Genomic DNA, 23,136 nt, shown 5'->3' on the forward strand with positions numbered 1-23,136 from the left:
GTAATGTGCTGTAGATTTCTATGTTTCTATGTTTTATCCTGAGCCTGCACACCTTGTGTGAATTCTCCAGCCAGATCAACTCTCGTTGAATCTCATTGTTTCAATGAGATCATTCTTCCAAAACCAAGGGAGTTTAAGATGATATAACCTGACTTACACACATAGCACAGCACCAACACCACTGAACCACATGAATCTATCTTTCCAACCAAATTGTACATGGAAATCAAAAGATAATGCAGGTAACTGAAAACAGCAAACAAAAACAGGGCAGGATAGGGAAGACACTGCTTCAGTAGTATGTTTCTTTTCTCCATGGCACTTTAAATGGTATCTAGTGTGTGGCATCTCAAGATGTCTGAGGTTGATAGTGAAGGGATATTGCACTTGAAACAGGCCCTTTGGTCCACTGAGCGCATGCTGACCATCAGCCATCCATCTATACTAACTCTATAGTAATCTCATTTATCTCCCCAGATTCCTATCAACTCTCCCAGAGGCGGCCACTCATCTTCATCCTACAGAAAGCATCTAACCTGCCAACACATAGCTCTGTGGGATGCAGGAAGAAACGAGAGCACCCAGGGTGATGTGTACAATCACTGGGAGAGCATGCAAATTCCACTGACATAGGAGAAGATAAACCACAGATCTACTAGTTACACTGCTGTACTGCTTAAAGGTGTATGCTGGAGCATTTACACCGTAGGACAATATGGTAGCATAGTGGTTAGCATATTGCTTCCAGTGCCAGTCAACGATCACTGATCGGGGGGTGGAGGGGGAGGTTCAATTTCTGCTGCTGCTCGTATGCTTGCAAGGAGTTTGTACGTTCTGCCTGTGACTGCGTAGGTTTTCTCTGGGTGCCCCGGTTACCTCCCACATTCTAAAGCTGTGCAGGTTGGGGTAGTGAGTTGTGGGTATGCTACGTTGCGTGACAACACTTGTGTGCTGCCTGGCACAATCCTTGCTGATTTGATTTTATTGCAAATGGTGAATTTCACTGTGTGCGTCGATGTTTTGATGTTCAAGTGACAAATAAAACAGATCTTTCATCTTTAGCCCTAGGGTATCCAATTTTTAATGGAAGGTGTGCATATAATACCATTCACAGCTCTTTCCACAAGTAAACAGCTGAAGATGCAGCTTGGAAGAGGCATTGCTTACCTTTATCTCCAAGTGAGTTAGATCTAATCCAGAAAATACCACATGAATGAAGAAATATCATGAAGGAGATTATATGGCAGTGCTGGCAGATCCAGATCCCCTAGACATGTCTGAGTACAGCTCCTAAGATGGCGACTCTCGTAACCAGAATGTTTCAGGAATTTTTGCACCTTAGTTAGCCCCTCTCAATTCTTCTTTGTCACTTCCATACTCCAGAATGTTTTGGATTCCCAAAAGAATGCATACTTGGTACTTCATGAAGAATTGGTGGAGATAAAATAAAATGTACAAAAATAAACGAATGCCTGGAGCAAAATCTCAGTCAAAGAAATATACTGAAGCAGTCATGGATTTGGATAACGGTATTCAAGAGGCTTTGTGTAACAGCATTGCAGTAATCAGTCAGCCAACACTCCACTGGATTTGCTGGCCCAGGGTTCTGGCAATGGGTCTCATAGTATGAAGAGTTCAGAAACATGACTGATTACCCTGTTGGCACTCTGCCTGTGTCCTTCCTTTTTGTCAGCAAATTAGCTCGTGCTGCTCCCTGATCATTTGCCAACCAATTATTGAACATTTACACTGGGCCTCTTGAAACCAGTGAAAGAATAACAGGAAAAAACGTCACATTCACCATGTCAGAAATCATATTGTAAAGAAAGAGGATTCAAAACTAAAGCCTCTGTGAAAAGAATTCCTACTTTGACAGACATAAGGAGTGACAAAAATCACTTTGAAATAGTTTTTACTGATGACAATACTCCTTTAAATCTGAGGATGTCAATTCTTGTTTTCATGAGCTTCACACCTTTGTACAGAATAGTTATTGCCCAAAATGAACTTTGAAATGAGTAGATTGAAAATGAGGCTCCTTTTGGATGCATGACCCTTGCAGATTGTTATTTAAAAGGGAATCTCTCAAGCCAAGAAAGTACTGATTATTTCAGTGGTGATTCAAGCAGAGATCAAAAGACAAAGAAGAGGTCTACACAGAGCAAACCAAGCAGAAGTGGTGAGTTTGACAGTGGCTAAACTATTAGTGTCATGTTGGCTGTCACTGGAACAATAAGCGTGTATTTTTTATGAGCAGTAGTTTGCAGAAACAATGCTGAATGAAATTGAGCAAGAAAGCAAAATTAAATTGTTTGAGTGAAAGAAACTTGTACATAATGGAAATTTCTCCATAACCTTCAGAAAGTATATAAATCCAGACATGATTTTTTTCATACAGGACTCTGAAGAAAAGAAATAACAAATGACAAAAAGTAACATTTAGAATGTGTGCATGCTGGCTATTTCCTACTGGCAATACTGATCTAATTTATTTTATATACTTTAACCTATTTGATGTTAGGGGTCAATTTTTAGAATCTTATTGTATAGTATTGTTGTTCATATTAGTCAGGGCTTTTTGTCTAAACAGGGTGATAGTGAGAGAATATCAAAAAATTATCTACAGCTGCTGGATATGTGAAATAAAACAGAAAATGCTAGAAACGCTCAGGAGGTCAAGGAGCAGATGTGGAAGGAGAAAATCTCAGCATCTCAGATCTAAGACTTTTGCTCAGAACTGAGCAATAGTGTGCTAAGTATTGTGAATAGAAAATCACTAAGTTAATGATAGATGTCTACTTTTATGATTTTTCAACCAAAAACAAAGATAAAGAGATTAGGGATTAATGTCCCATGCACGTCAAAACATACAGTGAAATACATTTTCGCATCAAATCAAATTAGTGAGGATTTGGTAGGATTGGACAGCCTGACATTGTCACCACACTTCCAACACCATCATAGCATGCACACAACTCACTAACCATAGCCGTATATCTCTTTTGGTGTGCAGGAGGAAACTGAAGTACCCAGAGGAAACCCACAGGGTCATGGGGAGAAGGTACAATCTCCTTATAGACAGCAACGGGAATTGAACTCCTATCTTACAGCAGGCGCTACAAAATGAAACGTTATCGTACTGCTCAGAAACACAAAAAAAAACAAGTAATTAAAAAATGTATTTTCTGTTGATGCAATTACAGTTTAAACATGTTTCATATCAGTCTACGCTGCCGTAATTTCTAACTGAAATTCAATCACAAATCATGGGTTGAACAGTGAAAGAAATAGTCAGCTTCTGCAGTACTTGAAGCAAATTCACCGGCTATAATTTAATGCTTTACAGATAGTAGCGGCGCTCACTCAGAATTTGGTGCAGTATTACCTATCGTTATTCCTGCAAATAAGCCCATTGCTTTTATGAATTGGAAAGCCTCCAATTTGCAGGGCAGCCTGCCAGGTCGTGCTCACAGTAAGAGAGATAGGAGAGAAGGTTTTATCATGTCAGTAAACTTCTATAAGCTCTGAAGCCTGGTTCTGTGAACGAACCTGGAGGCACTAATCTCTCTTCCACTACTCTCCTTACACGCCGACTTACTTTTCATGGAAGCCACATTTCCAAGCTCTGTTATCTTAAAAGCTCTCCTGTTACAGTGTCTGAAAGCCAGGACACCATGTCTGTTGCCTACGTGTATGTTGGTCTACCCTAACCTGTCAAAGTATCAAAACAACACTTGCCCTCTGAAGATGGCTCTTTCCCATACAACACCTTATATGTACATCATTACTCAAATTTAATCAGAATTTGATCATAAGAATTATTAGGGCCTCCCATTCTTATCAATGGGAAGCAGGGGCTCCTTATTGGCAACAGTACAATGTATTAATCACGGAAGACATTGGAGGCAAGTCACTACGTATATTCAGGGAGGAAACAGATGAAGTTCTGAAAGCTAAAAGGGGTTAGAGATCTGGAGAAAGAGCAAGAACTTGTGAAATGGATGGATTAGCTATGATGGTGTCCAATGGCTCAGTCACAAAAGGCTGAAAGCTCTATTTCTGCTCCTGTTTTCAATACCTTTACGTAACATATGAGTCAACTGTCAGTGTTCACCTACTATGGAACGAACACTCGTCTTTCTCCATGCTACAACATGCGGCAAGTGAAGCTTCAGCAATGGGTTTTTTTATTTCTAGCGAGATTGCAGACTTGCAAGAAATATAAGATTGTGGTAGCAGTTGATTTTAACTTTCCACATATTGACTGGGACTCCCAAAATGTAAAAAGCCTGGATGAGATAGAGTTTGTCAGGAAAGTTTCTTTAATCAATAAACAGAGTTCCCAACCAGAGAGAGTGTGATACTAGATCTATTATTATGGAATGAAACAGGGCAGAAGACAGAAATTAGTGTAGGGAAGCAATTTTCATCTAGTGATCATAATGCCGTTAGTTTCAGGACGATTATGGAGAAGAATAAGTATGGTCCTGGGGTTGAGATTCTGAATTGGAGAAAGACTGATTTTAATGGTAGCAGGAAGGATCTGGCAAATGTTGTCTAGGACAGATTGTTTTCTGGCAAAGAGGTACTTAGTAGGTAGGAGGCCTTCAAAAGTGAAATTTTGAGAGTACAGAGTTTGTATGTTCCTATCAGAATAAAAATCAACGATTACAGGTTTGGGGAACCTTGATGTTTGAGAGATATTGAGGCCCTGATTAAGAAGAAGGAGATACATAGCAGGCATTGTCAGTAAAGAGCAAATGAGGTACTTGAGGAGTATAAGAAATGCAAGAGAACATTTAAGAAGGTAATCATGAAAGCAAAAAGGAGGCAGGAGGCTGCTTTAGCAGACAAGGTGAAGGAGAATCCCAAAGGCTTTTACAGATATATTAAAAGCAAAAAAATAGCAAGGAACAAAATTGGTCCTCTGGCGGATCAGAGTGGTCATCTATGCATGGGGCTGAAAGAGATGGAAAGACCTCAGATAGATTTTGTGTTTACTTAGGAAATGGACATAGAGTCTATAGAAGTGATAAAAAGCAGCAATGAGTTCTTGGACTGTATATAGAGGAGGAGGTGTTTGCTGCCTTGAGGCAAATTAGAATGGATAAATACATAGGACATGACAAGGTGTTCCCTTAGACCCTGTGGGAGGCTGTTGCAGATATTACAGGGGTCCAAGCAGAGATATTTAACATATTCTTTGCCACAGGGGAGGTGCTGATGGTCTGAAGGATAACATGTTGTTTCATTGTTTAAGGAAGTCTTTAAGAGTAAACCAGAATATTATAGGCTTCTTTATACTCTCAAAAGCTGAATGCTTGCAACTTTCCTGAAACTCCTTGAACTCTCTTCCAGCTGAAAATCAAACCACATTCCACAAGTAACTTTCTCAGATATGCTGCCTAAAAAAATAATGTTGTTGTCAGACCAGTGCTTTTGGCACTTTCACGTTTCCGCTGAGCAGCATGGTCCTTCCTTGCTGCAATATGCTCTCCATCCAGAGGCACAGAGACTGGCATCAACACCTGTTTTGCCCTTTGTTGAACAGCAGTTCATGGCATACAGCATGGAGACAGTTGTGGCATCATCTAGTACCTTTCTCAATTCACTTTCAGTTGACTCTTATACAGAGGATGTGGCTTGCAGATGGTGGATGTGTCGCTAATCAAGTTGTAGTTGTCTCAGGCAATTATGGCCGCACAACGCTGGCACTCCTGTTTTTATCACATACGAGCTCAAAGTGTCATGCAGGTTTTTTCATTTCAATGTTACGTATGTCATTCCCACCGGTGTTATCTTTTCTCCGGTATAATTTCTACGTTGGATATCTTTGAAGTGCCATTCAAACTCATTTTGTGGAATGATTAAAGCAACTGAGCCAGTCTCTAATTTCATTTTAAATAATTGGCTGTTCAATTCTGGTCATATTGCTTGTCTGTTGTTAGTTGGCACATTATAAATCTCAAGGCTACGCAGTCCTGCATCACTCTCATCATTATCAGATTTCTCATTAGCAGCATGCAGATTACTGCTCTTTTTGCCACAGCAACTTGTCTTTTATTGTTTTCTTTTCTCTATGCAGTCCATTTATCTAAGTCTGCTCGACATGCTCTTTGTATGTGTCCTACTTTGTTGCATTTTCTGGAAGTTTTGCCTTTAAACCTGCTCTGGTCTGATCTATGTGAGCCCCTGCCACAATGGTAGCACAAATTGTTCAGCCAGGTCGTTTTCTGTTTTAGGTGCTGCAATTTTTCTCATGTCCACTTTCATTCCTGACTGCATCTCTGTCGTGTCTCTGCCTGCTGTTTCCATTGATACAGCTATTTCAACTGCTCTTTTAAATGTGAGTTGTGCTTCATTTAGGAAATGTTTTTTTTAATGCCTTCTTGTAATTACACAAACTAAATGGTCTCGCAGTGCATCATTATCCCCATCACTGAACTGACAATGCGCAGACAATCTCTTCAATTCAACCACATTTGTTGAAATGGACATCCCTTGCTTTTGATTCTGCTTAAGAAACCTAAAGCCTTCTGCGATTAACTAAGGCTTGAGTTCTTAACATTCCTCCAGTACTTTCATGATATCAGCAAGGTGCATCTTAGCTGGTTTGGTTGGAGTAGTTAAATTTCTAATCAAACTGTATGCCTTTAGATCAATGCACTCAGCAGAACTGGTACTTCCTTCTCATTGGCTATTTCATCTGCTTCAAAATACTACTCAATCCATTCAGAGTGCAAAATCCAGTTATCCGTTGTGCAATCAAATGGATCAATCTTTCTGATGCAGCCAGCCATTTCTGTTCTTTCCTTATGGTATTATCACCCGGTTTTATAAACCTGTGAATTCTTCCATTTCCTGCCCTTTTTTTAACTGAACAACTCTCTGCACTTGAACAGGTAGGTAGCCGTTCCAAGTTCATCTTAAACTTTCTCATCAGCACTATTATGCTTTGTAACTCCACACCATAAAATTACTTTGAAGAAAAAGATGAGAGCTCAAGAGATGTGAGTCTTAAATTTGTTCTTTACTTTCAGCGGGGTGTGAGCGTATCACATGGTGGTGTGATGGCATATGCCATTCACGTACTTCTTAACCATAATTAATTATTTAGACAACAAAATATGCTTAATCAAACAATATATTTTGAATATTACTGATATAATAAATATACAACAGTTTTGAAGGGATAATAGTATTGAATACCGGTAGCTGTATTTTATAAAGAGCATCCTGATGTATATATCTTTGCTGCCCAGATGTTCCAGGGTTTAGTGAAAAGCCAATCAAATGGCATCTGCTGTGGAACAGTTGTGCTGGTAGGCAAACTGGAGCAGATCCAAATTGCATCTTAGGCAGGAGTTGATATGTTTTATCATCAACCTCTCAAAGCACTTAATCACTGCAGTATGTTTCTGAAGTGTGTAATATAACCATATAACAATTACAGCACGGAAGCTGGCCACCTCGGCCCTTCTAGTCTGTGCCGATGCTTACACTCACCTAGTCCCACTGTCCCACACTCAGCCCATAACCCTCCATTCCTTTCCTATCCATATACCTATCCAATTTTACTTTAAATGACAATACCGAACCTGCCTCTACCACTTCTACTGGAAGCTCATTCCACACAGCTACCACTCTCTGAGTAAAGAAATTCCCCCTCATGCTACCCTTAAACTTTTGCCTCCTAACTCTCAAATCATGTCTTCTTGTTTGAATCTCCCCTACTCTCAATGGAAAAAGCCTATCCACGTCAACTCAATCTATCCCCCTCATTATTGTAAATACCTCTGTCAGGTCCCCCTCAACCTTCTACGCTCCAAAGAATAAAGACCTAACTTGTTCAACCTTTCCTTGTAACTTAGGTGCTGAAACCCAGGTAACATTCTAGTAAACCTTTTCTGTACTCTCTCTATTTTGTTGATATCGTTCCTATAATTCGGTGACCAGAACTGTACACAAAACTCCAAATTTGGCCTTACCAATGCCTTGTACAATTTTAACATTACATCCCAACTCCTATACTCAATGCTCTGATTTACAAAGGCCAGCATACCAAAAGCTTTCTTCACCACCCTATCCACATGAGTTTCCACCTTCAGGGAACTAAGCACCATTATTCCTAGATCACTCTGTTCTACTGCATTCTTCAATGCCCTACCATTTACCATGTATGTCCTATTTGGATTATTCCTACCAAAATGTAGCACCTCACACTTATCAGCATTAAACTCCATCTGCCATCATTCAGCCCACTCTTCTAATTGGCCTAAATCTCTCTGCAAGCTTTGAAAACCTACTTCATTATCCACAAAGCCTCCTACCTTAGTATCATCTGCATACTTACTAATCCAATTTACCACCCCATCATCCAGAGCATTAATGTATATGACAAACAACATTGGACCCAATACAGATCCCTGAGGCACACCACTAGACATCGGCCTCCAACCTGACAAATAGTTATCCACCACTACTCTCTGGCATCTCCCATCCAGCCACTGTTGAATCCATTTTACTACTTCAATATTAATACCCAACGATTGAACCTTCCTAACTAACTGTACCTTCCCTTTTCAAAATGATTGAAGATACAATCTCTATAATGGTTTTATTATTTAATTATTATTTAGTCAGTATTACTGATATAAATTCAGTATGTTAACAACATGTCCAACACAACTTCAATTTTAACTGGAATACCATTCTGAAATATAATTTCTGTTAATAAAGCGTGGAAAACTGTCTCTTTGTTACGTTTCATTTTCATAGATGTATTTACATAATCTATGTTTATTAGGCAGGGGAGGGGGATAGGTGCATTGAGGAGAAAGAGGTGGTAAGAACACCTGCCTGGTAATTGGATCGTATAGCAATATGTTTTTGAATGTCGTGTGATTTGGTTCCAATGTAGAATGAAAAATAGTTAAAAATCATTTTCCCACTGCATACTGCATGGTTTAAATTTATTCTGCTCACTAAGCACAAAGGTGTGGATACCAGGGCACACTGAGTGACGTCCAATGTCTGCCTTAATCTACCCAATGCACTCATGGATACCACTTCTGTAAAGCCCATCAGTGAGCAGCCCACACATGCAGTGGAAGGCTCGCAAGGTGCTCTCTGGGCTTGCTTCAATGTCTCGGAAAAGATCCCTGCCATGGAACTTACCTCAAGTGGCTTTCCTTTACATATGGACCTGTCTCTCTTTCTCCTAAGATAATGATTCGTAACCTTCCCCCACAATCTTGCTCAGCCCCACCCATTACAGAGATGGTGAGTTGAGCCTATCCAACTAACAACCTATTGGTTGATCTGACCTCCACCATCCAGCTGCATTCTGACCCGAACTCTTCTCAGCACTTACCACTCTCTGATGATTAATTCACCTGACTTTCAAACCCCCTCGAGTTTCTGTTCCAGCATCACCAGCTACCATCCTTTCCCTCACTGTCCATGTCAGTTGACCCTATGTTAACCATCTTCTCCCATTCCTTGCTTTGAGCTCTTTACCAGCATTGCTTTACCTATCTCAGCGCGCCCCCCCCCCCCCCACACTTCTACTTACCCCTTGACCCTGACTTTTCTAAAGCTGGTCAACCCTGAATCCCACGTCACTGTCTAACTTTGTAATTATCCCTGGTCTACACTTCCCATTCTGGATCTGGGACCAGCCCTAGAACTACTGAGCAGGCCTTTGATTGTACAAGGTCTACTTTGTAGCACAGAGCAACTTTGTTCAACTTTACTAAATTTTCCAGCAAAGAATCTTATTTGGTTTACCACAACCATATTATCTGACTCATCTGAGAGGGTTTCTATCAATTACTCACTAGAACAGTGATCTTCATTATTTTTACAACTGGACAATTTTGACAAAAAGCCTTTAGTAAAAGAATCTATACTCCTTTTTATGGGGGTTGCTTTACCCCTATACTTTTAAAATTTCTTTTATTTAATTCTATCTCACTTTAGCTGATATTATGACAACACTTTTCTTAATATTATCTTCTTCCTCGATCTCATTCTCTCTATTCCTCTTTCTTCCTTCACATCCTCGTTCTCATTTCTCTCCATCTCAGATCTTGCCTTCTCTTTCTCCTCTTTTTTCTCGTTCCCGTTCCTTTCTGTTCTTGTGTTTTATCCAATCACATTGATATTGTCTCCAAACTTTCTCGCCCCTTTAGTTAATCCTTTTCTCTGGCTCGCTGCTTCTCCGTTTCTCCTGCATCCGTATCTATTGATTTTTCTGCTTCCATTCTGCTTATCTGTCTCTCAGAGGGTCTCAGGCCCTGTCTTACAGAATATGAGTGGGCATGTACAGTATACTTCTGTACTTGCATATTCCCTCGCTATCTATGTCTCTCTCTTTTTTTCTTTGTCTCTGACACACACAAAATCTCTGACTCTTATTTTAATAACTTTTGGGAAATGCTGCAATCAGAAAAAAAAATTGAATGGAGACAATGATAATATTAATAAAAGACAGTGATAATCTTAAAAAAAATGGGAAGATGTTGGAAACATACCAAGTATGGGCAAAGGATCAATAGAGAGATAAAATGCAATATGATGATAAATCACTAAGAGATGAAACAGACTATAAACAGATCTAAAGGGATGTGAAATGTAGAGATAGGAAACAGTAAATTTTAGTCCCTTATAGCAAAGGCAGGAAAATTATAAGAGAAAGATGAAAATTGTAGTAAAATGAAATACATACTTTGGATCAATCATTCTAGGAAAAGTAAAAAAAATGTTTGGAATGAATAGCAAACAAAGAGTTATTCAGATTGCAGTATTATTAGAAATTAGGGCTTGTAAGATAAAAACAATAAAACTACTGGATTTCCCATTCTGTTTCCTGGGAATTCAAATAATTCTCAGGAGAGAGAGTCCTTCTTTTTCCCCCAAATTTTCACAGGTTTAGGAATGGTCCCCTCAACTGACAAGAGACAAATGTGTCCTTGTCATTCAAGAAAGCTGGGTGAGGAGGAATCGGAACTATGCACTAGTTAGCTTGATGCCAATATGAGAGCAGATACTGAGTCTTCTCTTGTGCATCTGGTACCAAAGTATTTAGAAAATCAATATGACTAGGAAGAATCATATCAGATTTAAAAATAAATCAAACCTGACTTAATTTCCAGCCACCATCTCTCCACACATCTGTGCCCTTTCCTATCCACTCTCCATACACTTTTACCTGTTCCTGACTCTCAATACACATCTTATCCTGAGATTTCAGTCTCTGAAGCTGATGACCAAGCAGCCTACAGGACGGTGAACCCACAGAAAGCACCCAGCCCAGACAGAGCACCTAGAAACCTGTGATGATTAACTAGCTTGCGTGTACTCTGAGATCTTTAACTTCTTGCTTCGGCAGTCTAAGGAAACCACCTGCTTCAAGCAGGCTGCAATCATACCGGTGACTAAGAAGAACCTGGTAACCTGCCTCAATGACTATCGCCTAGTAGCACTTTGATCCACAGTGATGAAGTGTTTTGAGAGGTTGGTGATGAAACAAATTAACTCCTCCCGGAGAAGCAACTTGGAGCCACTCCAGTCCGCCGACCGGAACAACAGGTTGACGGCAGATGCCATCTCATTGGCTCTTCACTTAACCTTGGAACATTTGGACAGCAAAGATGCATCAGGATGCTCTTTATCAATTATAGCTCAGAATTCAATACCATCATTCCCTCAAAACTAACCAATAAACTCCAAGACTTTGGCCTCAATATGCCTTGTGTAATTAGATCCTGAATTTCCTCACTTGCAGACCCCAGTCAGTTTGGATTGGCAACAACATCTCCTCCATGATCTTCATCAGCAAAGGGGCACCACAAAGCTGTATGTTTAGCCCCCTGTTCTACCCACTTTACACTAATGACTGTGTGGCTATGCACAACTCCGACACCCTGTACAGGTTTGCTGATGATGTCCCTGTCTTAGGCTGAATTAAAGGTGGTGATGAATCAGTATATAGGAGAGAGTTTGAAGATCTGGCTGAGTGGTGCCATAACAACAACCTCTTACTCAATGTCAGCAAGACCAAGAAGCTGACTATTGATTTCGGGAAAAGGAAACAAGATGTTCATGAACAAGTCCTTTACATTCCTCGGTGTTGTTATTTCAGAGGAAGTGCCTTGGGCCCAACACATAAGAGCAATTACAAAAAAAAAGCATGGCAGCGCTTCTACTTCCTTAGGAGTTTGTGAAGATTTGGCAATACATCTAAAACTTTGACAAATCTCTATAGGTGTGCAGTGGAGAGTATATTGACTGGCTGCATCACAGCCTGATAGAGAAACACCAATAGTCTTGAATGGAAAATCCTACAAAAAGTAGCAGTCCATCATGAGTGAAGCCCTCCCCACCATTATGCACATCTATGCAAAGCATTGTTGCAGGAAAGTAGTATCCATCATCAGAGAAACCACCATCTAGGATACGCTCTCTTCTTGCTGCTGCCATCTGAAAAAAAGGGAAGGAGCCTCAGGACTCACCCCACTAGTTTCAGGAACAGTTACTATCCCTCAGCCATTAGGCTCTTGAACCAAAGGGGATAACTTCACTCAACTTCACCTTTCCCCCATCATTGAAATGTTCCCACAACCTATGGAATCACTTTCAAGGGCGCTTCATCACATGTTCTCAATATTTATTGCTTATTTGTTAATTCTTATAATGTTTTTCTTTTTTGCAATTGCAGTTTGTTGTGTTCTGAACACTGGTTGAACACACAAGTTGGTGCGGTCTTTCATTGATTCTGTTATGGTCATTATTCTATTATGGATTTATTGAGTATGTCCACAAGAAAATGAATCTCAAGGTTATATATGGTGACATGCATGGAATTTGATAATAAATTTACTTTGACTTTGTCCCCAAAACAAACATGAATCAGTCCCAGGCTACTCTTATCTGGGATGTGCATAAGATATGCAAAAATAAATGAGACGTAATGTCATTCAAACAAAGAATTCTAATGGGCTTGATTGAATAGATAGGTATTTACTTATCGTTGTCCATATTTTATGAGGTTTCATGTCTGTGTTTTTGTAAATGCTGTGTGAATAAGTCAGATTATGCCAGTCAAAACTGACTCCTTGCCTAGGATGGCATGAACAGAGTTATCACATTTAATAGGTGTGAATAATGTAAAACATGAGTGGGTCAAATTGATTCCAGCTAATTATCAGTGTGTAAATCTGTTGTCAATCATCAGTAAAGTAATGGAAATTCACTGGCAATGCATCCAAGTACCATTTACTCACCAATAGCCTACATGGCCCATCTACGTTTTGCCAGGACTCTTGTGGTCCCAGACCTCAACACAGCCTTGGCTCAAACACTGACTAAAGAGGAGAGTTAGAGTTACTGTCCTTGATGTTGATGAATCAATTGACCATGTGTGGTGTCAAGGAGATCTGGTAAAACAGAAAACCAAATGAATATCAATGAGAACCACTCTAATAGTTAGAGGCATATCATTGCTGGATTGGGTTGTAGAATAGCTTTTTTGTAGTTTAACTTCCTTATGGCTGTCTGTATTTTTATATTTTCACCCATATTCATGTGCTTGTTCAGTGAGTTTTTCAGTGGTTACAGCTGATATTGTATTTTGCAGAAACTTGTTAATGTCAGTGGTGGATGTCACATGACTTGAATCTGGTTACTTAATTGGTTAACCATTATTGATTGGAATTTCAGTGGAATTTACTGTTATCTATAGGCTGGAGTAAGAAGACCATAGCACCTTTGTCTCATCTCTTCTCTCTTTTGTTTACTCTCTTTCTTCATTCCCTCTTTCAGCATTCTTCTCCTTTCTATTCTGAATTCAGAATCAGGTTTAATATCAGAGGCAAACGTTGTGAAATTTGTTAACTTAGCAGCAGCAGTGCAATGCAATACATGATAATATAGAAATAGGTAAATAAATAAGTCCATTACAGTAAGTATATATGTATATTAAATAGTTAAATTAAAAATAGTGCAAAACAGAAATAATATAAACAAAAAAGTGAAGTAGTGTTCGTGGGTTTAATATCCATTAGGAATTGTATGGCAGAGGGGAAGAGGCTGTTTCTGAATTGCTGAATTGTCTTTACGCTCCTCTACCTCCTTCCTGATGGTAACAATGAGAAGAGGGCATATCCTGGGTGATGGGGTCTTTAATAATGGATGCCACCTTTCTGAGGCACTGCTCCTTAAAAATGTCTTGGATACTATGGAGACTAGTACCCAAGATGGAACTGTCTGGTTTTACAACCTTTGTCGTTTCGTTTGATCCTGTGCAGTAGCTACCCCCCCCCCCCCCCCCCCCACCAAACCAGACAGTGAAACACCCTGTCTGAATGCTTTCCACAGTCCACCTGCAGACATTTTTGAGTGTTTTAGGTGACAACCCAAATCTCCTAAAATTCTTAATGAAATATAACTGCTATCGTGCCTTCTTTATAGCTGCATTTATATTGAGACCAGGTTAGATCCTCAGAGATCTTGACACCCAGGAACTTGAAACTGCTCACTCTCTCCACTTCTGATTCCTCTGTGAGGATTGGTACATGTTCCTTCGTCTTACACTTCCTGAAATCCACAATCAGTTCTTTGGTCTTACTGACATTGAGTGCAAGCTTGTTGCTGTGACACCACTCAACTAGCTGGCATATTTCATTTTTGCATGCCCTTTCATTTCCATCTGAGATTCTACCAACAATGGTTGTGTCATCAGCAAATTTATAGATAGCATTTGATTTATACCTAGCCACACAGTCAAGTTGAGGATCCATCTGTAGAGGGAGGTACAGAGGCCCAGGTTCTGTAGCTTATCAATCAGGACTGTGGGAACGAAGGTGTTTAAGGTTGAGCTATAGGCAACAAACAGTATCCTGACATAGATGTTTGCATTGTCCAGGTGCATTAAGACCGTGTGAAGTGCCATTGAGTTTTTTTCTGCTATGGTGATAGGCAAATTGCAGTGGGTCCAGGTCCTTGCTGAGGTAGGAGTTGATTCTAGCCATGACCAACCTCTCAAAGCATTTCATCACTGTAGATGTGAGTACTACTGGATGATAGTCATTAAGGTAGCCCACACTACTCTACTTGGGCATTGGTATAATGTTGCCCTTTTGAAGCTGGTGAGAACTTCCAACCGTAGAAGTGAAAGTTTGAAAATGTCCTTGAAAATACCCACCAGTTGGTTGGCACAAGTTTTCAGAGCCTTACCAGTTAATCCAATGGGACCTGCCACCTTGCTTCCTGTAGCACTTGATAAAACGATCATAAGCAGCAAGTTTTATGCCTCATTCTTAACCCCTGAAGAAGCTCTGGATTGTAAAAGTATCAGGATCCAATACCATACACAAAGGAAGATGGCTGTGGCTGTTGGAGCGCAATCACCTCAGTCCAAGGGCGGTGTCCAGCGGCAGGGTTAGCTGTTTCATCAACGATCGACTTGCCTTTAATGTCAGAAGTAAGGATTTTTGATGGTGATTGCATAACATTCACATCGCCTCAGCAAATGTCGTAGCCTCTGCCTGCATCCAGCAAGATCAGGATAGCTAGAAGTGAGACAATGAGCTATTAAGTGCCAAGTAACAGGCAATGACTAGTATCAACAGTTAAGGATGGGCAAGTAAACCCTAAGCTTCTCAGAGATACCCAGATTCTGAAAAGATATTAAAAAATTATGAAAATAATACACTTCTTGAGAAACTTCATCATTAGTCGTGTATTCTGTTCTCTGATTCAGTTACTCCGAGTCTCATGTCTCCCAGTTCTGTATGGTTGCCTTATCACCAACTGAGACCAAACTGGAAACAAACTTCACTGGCATGCAGTATTATTTTTTCTCTGCAGCTTTTTAACCTCTGCATGGCATTCTGCATATTGTAGGTCTTGCAAATGGATTCAAAGCTGCAACTGGGAGGAGGTAAGTATTCATGAAGGACCACTCAGTTGTTTCTCAGTGCACACAGGTGCTGAATGGAAATGTTATAGAGAAGTTCACATCTTCTGCAGGCAGTATCAATAACTGCAGTATGTTCACAACTATCTTGGAATTGGAATTGGAACTGGTTTATTATTGTCACATGTATCAACATACTGTGAAAAGCCTGCCTTGCATACCGTTCATACAGATCGAATCATTGCACAATGCATTGAGGTGGAACAAGCTAAACAATTACAATTCAGAACAAAGTGTATCAGCTACTGAGAAAGTGAAGTGCAGGTAATCAACAGGTGCAACCTCATAATGAGGTAGATTGTGAGTCAAGAGTTCATTTTGTCCTATTAGGGAACATTTAATAGTCTTATGATAGCTATCCTTGAACCTGGTGGTAATGCTTTCCAGTTTTTGTATTTTCTGTGCAATGGAAAAGCAGAGAAGAGGGAATGTCCACGGGTGGCGTCTTTGATTATGTTGATGCAGCAAGTAGACAGAGTCCGCAGAGGTGAGACTAGCTTCCGTGATATGCTGAGCTGTGTCTACAACTTCCTGCAGTTCTTGCAGAGCAGGTACCGTACTAAGCCGATATATATCCAGATGGGATGCTTTTTGTGGTGCATCAATAAAAATTGCGGGTGTGTGCCAAGTTTTTTTAAGCCTCCTGAGGAAATAGATGTGCTGCTGAGCTTTCTTGTGATTGGACTATGACAGGCTTTTGTTAATGCACACTCCTCAGAATGTGATGTAGACAGGAACATGTGCTGATCCCCCCCTCCTGAAGTCAATGACCAGCTCTTTTGTTTCGCTGACATTGAGAGAAAGGTTGTTGTCAAGACATCATGTTACTAAGCTCTCTACATCCGTCCTGTACTATCATTCATCATTATTTGAGAAATGCCCCACTACAGTGGTGCCATCTATAAACTTTTGCTGCAGAATCTATCCATGCAGTCGTGAGTGTACAGAGAGTAGATTAGGGGTTTGTGGATGGAGCCTTGTGGAACCCCAGTGTTTGGAATAAGCATGGCAGAGGTATCACAGCTCATCCTTACCCATTACAGCCAGGAAGTCAGGAAGACCCCAGGGTCTAGAATTTGGTAATGCATTAGCTTGGAATTATAGCACTGAAGCCAGAACTGCAGTCAATAAGCAATAGTCTGACATTGGTGTCTTTATCATCCAGATGCTGCAGAGATGAGTGCAGGGCCAGAAAGATGACATCCATTGAAAGCTTGTTTCAGCAGTAGGTGAAGTGGAGAGGATGAATGTTGCTTGGAAAGTTGGAATTAATGCATTCAGTCACCCAGCCTCTCAAAGCACTTCATGATGGTGGCTATCTGAGCCGCTGGACTATAGCTGTTTAGGCATGTTACCTTGACTTGAAAAGTGGGAGACCTTCAAAAGCAACATTTTGAGAGTACAAAGCTTGTATGTGCCTGTCAGAATGAGAGGTATAAATAACAAAGGCAGGGAGCCCTGGTTTTCAAGAGATATTGAGGTCCTGGTTAAAAGTACAGAGGAGATGCATAGCAAGTATAGGCAGGCAGTCACAAATGAGGTGCTTATGGTGTACAAGAAAAGAAAGAGTGCCCTTCAGAAAGAAATCAGGAAGGTTAAAAGAAGGCATGAAATTGCTCTAGCAGATGAAGTGAAGAAGAATCCTAAGGGATTCTACAGGCATGTTAAGAGCAAAATGATCATAATGGACAAAATTGGTCCTCTGGAAGACCAGAATGGTAATCCATGTATGGAGTCAAAACGTGGATGGGTGTGATGTAGCAGAAGTTCAATGAATTCTTGGCATCTGTATTTACTCGGGAGATGGATACGGAGTCTATAGAAATGAGGTAAAGCGGCATCAACTTCATGTACCCTGTACAGAATACAAAGGAGGAGGTGTTTGCTATCCTGAAGCAAATCAAGGTGGATAAGCCCTCAGGGCCTGACAAGGTGTTCCCTCAGACCCTATGGGAGGCAAGTGCAGAAAATGCAAGGGCCTAGCAAAGATATTTAAAACTTTATAGGCTGGGGAGTCAGACATAAGTTGTGGGATCCTAAGGGACCAGATATATAAGTATCTGGCTAGACATGGACTGATTAAGGATAGTTGGCGAGGCTTCATGCATGGTAGGTCATCTCTAACCAATCTCATAGAGTTTTTTGAGGAAGTTACTAGGAAGGTTGATGAAGGCAAGGCGGTGGATGCTTTCTACATGGACTCAGTAAGGCACTTAACAAGGTCCCACATGGGAGGCTGGACAAGAAGGTTCAGTTGCTCGGCAATCAAGATGAGGTAGTAAATTGGATTAGACATTGGCCTTGTAGGAGAATCAGAAGTTGGTAGTAGAGGGTTGCCTCTCTGACTGGAGGCCGGTGAGTAATGGCATGCCACAGGGATTGGTGCTGGGTCTGTCGTTGTTTGTCATCTACATCAATGATCTGGATAATACTGTAGTTAACTGGATGACACCAAGATTGGGGATGTAGTGGACAGTGAGGAAGGCCAGCATGGCTTGCAGAGGGATCTGGATCAGCTGGAAAAATGGGTTGAAAGATGGCAGATGGAATTTAATGCAGACGTGCGAGGTTTTGCTCTTTGGTAGGACCACCCAGGGTAGGTCTTACCCAGGGCACTGAGGTGTATGGTAAAACAAAAGGATCTGGGAATACAGGTCCATAATTCATTGAAATTGGTGTCACAGGTAGACAGGGTTGTAAAGAAAGCTATTGGCACATTGGCTTTCATAAACCAATGTATTGAGTACAGAATATGGGATGTTATGTTGAAGTTGTATAAGACATTGGTGAGGACTAATTTGGAGTATTGAGTGTACTTTTGGTCATCTACCTATAGGAAAGATGAAAACAAGGTTGAAAGAGTACAGCAAAAATTTACAAGGATCTTGCTGGATCTGGAGGACCTGAGTTATAAGGAAAGATTGAATAGGTTAGGACTGTATTCTTTAGAATGTAGGTGACTGAGAGGAGATTTGATAGAAGTATACAGAATTAGGAAGAGTACAAATAGAGTAAATGCATGCAGGCTTATTCCACTGAGGTTAGACCGACAGACAGACAGACATACTTTATTGATCCCGAGGGAAATTGGGTTTCGTTACAGTTGCACCAACCAAGAATAGTGTAGAAATATAGCAATATAAAACCATAAATAATTAAATAATAATAAGTTAATCATGCCAAGTGGAAATAAGTCCAGGACCAGACTATTGGCTCAAGGTGTCTGACACTCCAAGGGAGGAGTTGTAAAGTTTGATGGCCACAGGCAGGAATGACTTCCTATGACGTTCACTGTTGCATCTCAGTGGAATGAGTCGCTGGCTGAATGTACTACACCAGAAGACATGGCTTAAGGGTGAAAGTTGAAATGTTTAAGGAGAACATGAGGGAAAACTTCTTCAGAGTGTGGAACGAGTTGCTAGCACAAGTGTCCCATGCAAGCTTGATTTCAATGTTTAAGAGAAGTTTGGATAGGTACATGGATAGTAGGGATATGGAGGGATATGCAGCTCAATGGGAGTAGGCAGTTTTAATGGTTTCAGCATGGACTAGATGGGCCAAAGGGCCTGCTTCTGTGCTGTACTTTTCTATGGCTCTATGACTGCTTTATGCCTTATCTCCCAACCATTTACTTCAGCACCTCTTTGTGTACTGACCTCATTACTCTTTATTCCCTAAATATCTAACAGCCTATCAATCTTTGTCTCGAATATATTCAATGACTGAGAGTTTACAATCTTCTTGGACAAAGGTACACCAGCCTTTACATAACCATATAACAACTACAGCACAGAAACAGGCCATCTCGGCCCTTCTAGTCCGTGCTGAAAGCTTACTCTCACCTAGTCCCACCCATCGACCTGCACTCAACCCATAACCCTCCATTCATTTCCTGTCCATATACCTATCCAATTTTACCTTGAATGACAATATCCTCCTTCTTTGAATGAAGAAATGTGTTCTCATTTCTGCTGTGAGAAAATTGTGCCACGTTCATTCATTTGGAAAACATAGAAAACTTTATTAAAGCCTTTAATATACACAAGACTACCATTGTTCTCCCTTTATGCAGTAACTAACTGTGTAAAATTCACAACTAGCATAATAGGAGTGTTAGAGTTAATATCTCCAAGTCATCAGTGCTGCCATTTCAATGAATAAACAATTCAAAACTCAATTATAGACTCATATAATCATAGAGCACTACAGCGCTGAAATAGCCCTTCAGCCCATCGAGTCTTTACTGAACTGCTATTCAGCTTTCACCAGTCATCAAATTTTAATACAGAGTGACATCTCTCACGTTGGCAGCTGTCAAAAATTCAGGCATCAGCTAAGAGATGATTTAGGCCTTTGGGGATGCAATTAAATTAACTGTTTGTGTCGAACTGTGACTAAGCGGCTCAGTTTATATACGACTAGCAGAAATTCTCTTTCCTGGAGGGTGATGCATATCTGGAAGATAATTCAGTTGCCTGCAGGGAATGCCTGTATAAGTAAGGAAAGGGATTTTGCAGATTGGAATAACGTGCCCATTTTCTGCATGCTGATCACTTTTCATTATATTTTCCTCTCAGGGACATTTCTCGCCTAATCCCTTTCTCCAAATGTGCTTCCCGTGTGCTCCATTCACTTCACCATTCGCATTGAATTCAAACTTCATTGTACTCTCTGCAAGCACTTTTATCTGTGACAGAAATTAAAGCCAATCATTTGATTTTGAAACTGGTTCGTGTAACGTGTGATTTTTTTTTCTTGTTGATATTCTAGAGCATAGAACAGATTTTATGCTGCAAACCCAGTGATTATGTCATAAAGCATCTAATGGTTAAGTTCCAATTTAAAGTATGTTACGCTGGGACATAGCACAGGCACAGGCCCTTCTGCCCACAGTGTTGTGCCAGACTAATTAAATGTCTAAATAAACTAATCTCTTCTGCCCACACAAGATCCATATCCCTCGATTCCATACATGATCATGTCCCTATCTCTGAGTCTCTTAAATACCTCTGTTGTGTTTGCTACCACCATCACATCACCTCTGGCACAAACCACCCTCTCTGAAAAAAAATTACCCTACACATCTCCTTTGAAATTACATCCACTAATCTTAAATGCATGCTCTCCAGAATTAGACATTGTGACCTGGGAAGGAAATACTGTCTACTCTATCTATGCCTCTTGTAAACCTCTATTGCGTCTCCCTTCAGCCTTTGACACTAAAGAGAAAATAAAGATTGTACAAACTCATTATAGCACATGCCCTCTAATCCAAGCAGTATCTTCGTAAACCAGATCGGCACCCTCTCCAAACCCTCCATAATGGAGCAACGAGAACTCCATGTGGCTTAGATTGAGTTTTATAAAAATATAATGTAAGTTTCCAACTGTTGAACTCAATGCCTCAACACCTAAAGGCAGGCATACCAGATGCCTTCTTTATTGCCATATTAACCTGTGCAGCCACTTTCAGAGAACTATGGACATGATTTTCAAGAACCCTCTGCTCATCAGCACTGTTAAAGGTCTGCCATTACCAGTGCTCTGTGTCTTTACTTTCTGTCAGGTTAAACTCTATTTCCATTTCTTTGCACATGTCAGCAACTGGGGTTAAGAGCATATAAATATTAATGGAATCAGTAGAAGGCTGAATGGCCCCTGATGCCTTGTTAATAGTTGTGGTTAATAGCTGGTCTCTCAGTGAAAGTTCAGTCACTGGCCAGGCTCATATCCCAAAAAACAGATGTAGTATGGAACATCCTCTTGCTAGACATACTGATTCAAGAAACTCCTGGGTGTACACAATCCAACAAAGTCTGCCACATTTCAACTTAGGAGATACATTCCATTATTACGTAGGAAGGACGGGACCAGGGTTCATAGCTCTGGAAAGTGAGCCAACACTTACATGTTTTTAAAGATGCATGTTGGAATACCTGAGAAAAGCTCTTGTTTCGGCCTCACACAGCCCTGATCTCAATTCGTTGTTGCAGGGATATGTGAAATGGACTTCTCCTTTTTCTTCAGCATTCCCTCGGGATCAGTGATGACTTCTTTCACTCCAGTTCTTTGACCCTGAGGAGCTGATCAAGACAACGTGGGCCCAAAGATTCTGTCACATGTGTCATAGGGTAGTTTCTAATGTATGCAATCCTTCCCCTATTTACATTGGGTTTGGCTCATCTATACTCCTGAAAAAGGGGTTTGCAGCCAGCAATATCAACCCCAATGCTTTTTGCTTCCCCCTTTTGTGTATTCATGGGCTAGGGGTTTTCACAAGTCAGAAGGGAGATTGCATCTTCTACTCCTCATGTCCCTTAAGATGCCTATACCTGCTGTACAACTCCTCCTTCTTAACTAGGCAATCAACAGCTCTCAAAAACCAAGGTTTCTTAATCCTGTTATCCTTGCCTGCTATTCTGACAGGAGCATACAGACTTTCAAAATTTAGAGTTATTTGCTTATCTTACCAGTGAGTTGAAAAGATTTTATGGAAATAGATTTATTATAGCTTTCCCGACCCTCCACTAGACTGTCCATGACTAAGAAATGTAAAGGAATTCAAGGATTGCTGCTGCCTGGGTGACTTTGAGCTTTTGCCAGGTTTAAGGACTTGATCTTGTTTTGTTTACATGGCCAAAAACAGTATTGGTACATTGAGATGATGGTGAATTTCATCATTGACATTTGCTACTATCGAGAAGTGATTGAAGTTGCTGCCTGCCAAGAGAGTCCTTGTCGAGAAATTGTCAGCCCACCTGGAGTCCTCAAGATGCTAGTCCTGGAAAACACCAAATGTGAGCCAGCTGACTCCTTACTGTCCAAAATTTCTGAGGTGGCCCAGGAGGAATCTCTGCCAGACACGGGCTTCAGTGCTGTGGAGGGGTTTCTCTGCTGGTCCCTGAAGCTACTTTTCAAGATGCTTTCTAATGCCCTGTCAACCTCAACATTACTTGTCAGTTCTATGATTTTTACACCTTTCAGTCCAACAAGTATTGAATTGAATTTCAGTTTATTGTCATTTAGAAACCACAAGTGCAATGCAGTTAAAAAAATGAGACAACGTTCCTCCAGAATGATATCACAAAAGCATGTGACAAACCAGACTACACCAGAAAATCCACATAACGTTTGGCAATCCCCAAATCCAGAGTCCG

At 40.6% G+C, this 23,136-nt stretch overlaps 1 protein-coding gene across 3 annotated transcripts in view; it reads left to right on the forward strand.

Annotated features, from left to right (window-relative positions):
* abcc12 (ATP-binding cassette, sub-family C (CFTR/MRP), member 12) overlaps positions 1–23,136 on the forward strand; it is a 181,509-nt gene that overhangs the window by 54,386 nt on the left and 103,987 nt on the right. Inside the window, exon 1 of one of the 3 annotated variants that reach the window (XM_073070063.1) lies at positions 1,843–2,179. The exons of 1 other annotated variant lie outside the window; for it this stretch is intronic. The gene's annotated coding sequence lies outside the window, so the exon portion shown is untranslated. Of the gene's footprint in view, positions 1–1,842; positions 2,180–23,136 lie in introns of those variants that run through there. One more of the 3 variants, XM_073070066.1, reaches the window with a different exon arrangement.

Source organism: Hemitrygon akajei, chromosome 17 (assembly GCF_048418815.1).
Source record: "Hemitrygon akajei chromosome 17, sHemAka1.3, whole genome shotgun sequence".
Taxonomy (NCBI): Eukaryota; Metazoa; Chordata; class Chondrichthyes; order Myliobatiformes; family Dasyatidae; genus Hemitrygon; species Hemitrygon akajei.